The sequence below is a fragment of the Gossypium hirsutum genome, chromosome A08, assembly GCF_007990345.1.
Source record: "Gossypium hirsutum isolate 1008001.06 chromosome A08, Gossypium_hirsutum_v2.1, whole genome shotgun sequence".
NCBI lineage: Eukaryota > Viridiplantae > Streptophyta > Magnoliopsida > Malvales > Malvaceae > Gossypium > Gossypium hirsutum.
The window spans coordinates 42,564,032-42,568,514 of NC_053431.1; the positions used below are offsets into that span (position 1 = coordinate 42,564,032).

Genomic DNA, 4,483 nt, shown 5'->3' on the forward strand with positions numbered 1-4,483 from the left:
TTACTCCCTATAAACCTTGAGATTGAATGAACTTTTCGACAGCGAAGAAGACAAGCAAGTCAAAGAAGGACCGAAGAGATGAATCTCGAAAATTTGAATCAAGGAACCAGAGTAGACCTTGCTCAAAATCCTATCCTTATTGCTGATGATAGGGATAGAGCTTTAATACAGTATGCCGTGCCAATGTTTCATGATCTTAATCTGGGTATTAGGAAACCTGAAATTGAGGCACAACAATTCGAGCTGAAGCTAGTCATGTTCCAGATGCTTTAGACAGTGGGTCAATTTAGTGAAATGTCTACCTAAAACCCTCATCTTCACTTAAGATTGTTTATGTAGGTGAACGATTCTTTCAAGTTAACTGGAGTACCTGAAGATGCATTGCGATTGAAGTTGTTCCCATATTCTCTAAGGGACAAAGCTCGAGCCTGGTTGAACTCATTGCCACCAAATTCAATTTCCATATGGCAAGAGTTAGTGGAAAGATTCCTTATGAAGTATTTACCTCCTAGCAAGAATGCTAATTGAGGAATGAGATCATTGCTTTCCAACAAATGGATGATGAGTCCTTATATGAGGCATGGGAAAGGTACAAAGAATGCTAAGTTGAGGAATGAGATTACTGCTTTCCAACAAATGGATGATGAGTCCTTGTATGAGGCATGGGAAAGGTACAAATAACTATTACGGAAGTGCCCTCATCATGAAATCTCACATTGCATCCAATTTGAGACATTTTATAATGGTCTCAATACACACACGAGGATGGTAGTGGACACTTCTACTAATGGTGCTCTCCTTTCTAAGTCTTATAATGAAACTTATGAAATCATTGAGAGGATTGCCAGCAACAATTATCAATTTCCAACCAATCGAGTAGTGTCAGGAAGACGAGTCATTGGAATACATGAAGTGGACGCTTCACCTCACTCGTATATTAGGTATCATCAATATCATCAATGTTTAAAAATTTTACCGCTAATGTGTTTAATAGTTTTCTAGCTCAGCCACTGAATCAAGTTGAAAATGTAGCCTGTGTCTATTGTGGGGAAGGAAATTTGTTCGAAGAATATCCATCGAACCCAGAATCCGTGTATTACATGGGTAGCCAGAACCAAAATCGAGGAAGGAAAGGACTGCAATCCAATTTCTATAACCCATCATGGCGAAACCACTCAAATTTTTCTTAGAGTAACCAAGGAGCGGGAACCAGTAACACTTACACCTAACCTAGATCGACCTAACCACATGGTTTTCCCTAACAAGTTTAGAAACCATCCCAAGCTGAATTGTCTGATAGCTTAGAGAATCTATTGAAGGCATACATGGAAAAAAATGACGCCACTCTAAGGAATTTGGAGAATCAAGTGGGCCAGCTTGCAACTGAACTCGAAAACTGACCACAGGGTGCTTTACCTAGAGATACAGAGAATTTAAGGAATCCAGGGAAGAAGCATTGTAAAGCATTGACATTGAGGAGTGAAAAGACATTAGAACCCAATACCGTCGAAGTTGAAAAGGAGCCAACTGATGCTCAAGACTTAGAGGAAGTTCAATCGAGTGTTGAATTTCCAGTTTCACCAGAACCAGAATCTGCAAAATCTGACAAGGTAACTTCAGAACTAATTAATTCTGATCAACTAACAACTTCGTTAGATGCAGAATTGCCATAGAAGACAAATCAACCAGTGCCAGTAAAGAAGCCTCCACCACCCTACCTTCAAAGACTTTAGAAGCAAAAGCAGGAAATTCAATTCAAAAAGTTCCTAGAAGTACTTTAGTAACTTCATATTGAAACACTTGAACAAATACCGAACTACGTCAAATTCATGAAGGATATTCTATAAAAAAATGAAGATTTGGAGAATTTGAGATTGTAGCCCTGATGAAGGAATGCAGTGCGTATCTTCAAGACAAACTACCCCCAAACTTTAAGGATCCTGGATGTTTTACCATACCTTGCAACATTGGAGAAACATATTGTGGTAAGGCACTATGTGACCTCGGTGCGAGTATCAACTTGATGCCTATGTCAATATTTAGGAAATTAGGGATAGGTGAAGTTAGACCTACTACGGTTACACTTTAATTAGCAGATCTATCCTTAGTACATCGAGAAGGAAAAATTGATGACGTATTGGTACGTGTAGAAAAATTTATTTTTCCTGCTGACTTTGTAGTTCTAGATTTTGAAGCAGACAAAGAAGTTCCAATCATCCTAGGAAGGCCTTTCCTAGCAACTGGAATAACCCTTATTGATGTGCAGAAGGGCAAGCTTACTATGCGTGTTTAGGATGATCAGGTAACATTTAATGTTTTTAAGTCTATGCGATTTCCTGACACAATTGATGATTGTTCTATAGTGTTCGATTTAGAGGATTTAATCGTGGAAAAGGAACTCAGCTATGTTGAGGACCCATTGGAACAAATTTTGACATCAAACCTTCCAAACGATGAATAGGATGATGAATACTTAGCTTTGCTAGAAGCTAATCAAAGGGGATTTAATCTACAATCCTGTTTTGAATCTTTGAAGTTAGAGAATAGGGATTATGCCCAACCAAAAAGGTCAATCGAGGAGCCACCTAAATTAGAACTGAAGGTACTTCTTTCACATTTGAAATATGTTTATTTAGGTAACACTTCTCTTTTGCTTGTGATTGTTTTAGCAGAATTAACCACTGAGCAAGAAGAGAAACTCATCCTAGTATTGAAATAATTAAAGAAGGCTATTGGATGGACCATAGCCGATATTCATGGTATTAGTCAATCTGTATGCATGCACAATATTATCTTAGAAGATGGTGTAAAAGGGATGATTGATGGACAACGAAGACTGAACCCCATCATGAAGGACGTGGTGGAAAAGGAAATCATCAAGTGGCTAGATGTGGGTATAATTTACCCCATCTCAGATAGTTCATGGCTAAGTCCAGTCTAATACGTACCAAAGAAAGGAGGCATTACAATCATTGAAAATGAGAATAACGAGTTGATACCAACTAGAACGGTTACGGGATGGAGAATTTGTATCGATTACCAGAAGCTGAGCAAGGCGACCAAAAAAGATCACTTTCCTATGCTGTTTTTAGACCAGATGCTGGATAGACTCGTAGGGCGAGACTATTACTATATTCTTGATGGAAATTGGGGGTATAACTAGATTACAGTAGCACTGAAAGATCAACACAAGACAACATTAACCTACTTGTACGGTACACTTGCATTTAGACGTATGTCATTTGGTTTATGTAATGCACCTACTACATTTCAAATATGTGTTACTGATATTGTTGAGAAATACTTAGAAGTCTTTATGGATGGTTTTTTAGTATTTGGAGATACATATGATGATTGCTTAACTAATCTAGCCAAGGTACTAAAGCGATGCGAAGAAACAAACCTTGCACTCAATTGGGAAAAGTGCCATTTCATGGTACAAGAAGGTACTGTTATAACAGCACATTTTTTGTCAAATCGGAACAATGGTTTCGAAACCAAAAATCTGAATTCAAAATATTTATTTTATTATTATTTTAATTTTTATAACATGGCATGATGATTATGTGGAAATTTCATTAAGAAATTTTATCGTTTAAATGGTCGATTTGATAAAAAAGGACTAAACCGCGTAAAGTGTAAAAGTGGAGTTATATTAGCTAGAAGTATCTAATAGCTATATAACCTTAAAGTGAAGATCCTTATGTTGTAATTACACCTTTATAATGGTGGGTGGACAATTATGGGCATATATTATGTGAAATTTAATGTTTTAAACCAAGGTTAATTTAGTAATTTATGAAATAAGTTAATAATAAAAAAATAAAATAAAACCATCATCTAATATCATCCTCCTCAACTGATTCTAAAAAAAAGAAACCTATTATTTTAGGCTTTTCATTCGGCCATGGTTTAAAAGCTCATGTAGGCATGTGCTTTGTCCTGTTTTTAATGATTTCTATATTTTTGAGATCGTTGCTTTGTATTCTAGCTAGCCCGTATCTTAAATTTTGAAACTGTTAAAGATTTATCATGTTCCGTACCTTAAATTTTGAAACTGTTAAAGATTTATCATGTTGACATTATTGAATGCTTGAGTAATTTGATGATTTATGATAGATTTGGAAGGTTAAGTGTTAGATTAATAGCTTTTGTAAAGTGATTTTTGACAAAAATGTCAAAAAGGGATTAAAGTGAGAAAATGAGAAATGTTGTGGTTAAAAGTATGAATAAATTTAAAATATGGGCTGCTAGTAACATGTATTAAATTTGAATAAGCATGGGTTTGTACTAAATTGCATGAATTTGCAATTTTTTGTGATAAGGACTAAATTGTGAAAATGTAAAACATTGGGGCAAATGTGTAAATTTCCAAATTGTAAATTATAGGCTAAATTGAACAGACTGAATGCAGAATGTGCTAAATTTGATAATATATAGATAACCGAAATCAGGATTAGATCGGGGAAAAGGAAAAGTGGAT

At 35.7% G+C, this 4,483-nt stretch overlaps 1 non-coding gene across 1 annotated transcript; it reads right to left on the reverse strand.

The window, feature by feature from the left end:
* Nucleotides 1-603: 603 nt before the first annotated feature.
* LOC121205502 (small nucleolar RNA R71) lies at nucleotides 604-710 on the reverse strand. The gene has a single exon (XR_005900578.1). It is a non-coding gene; the product is annotated as a small nucleolar RNA R71 (small nucleolar RNA).
* Between the last annotated feature and the right edge of the window lie 3,773 nt (nucleotides 711-4,483).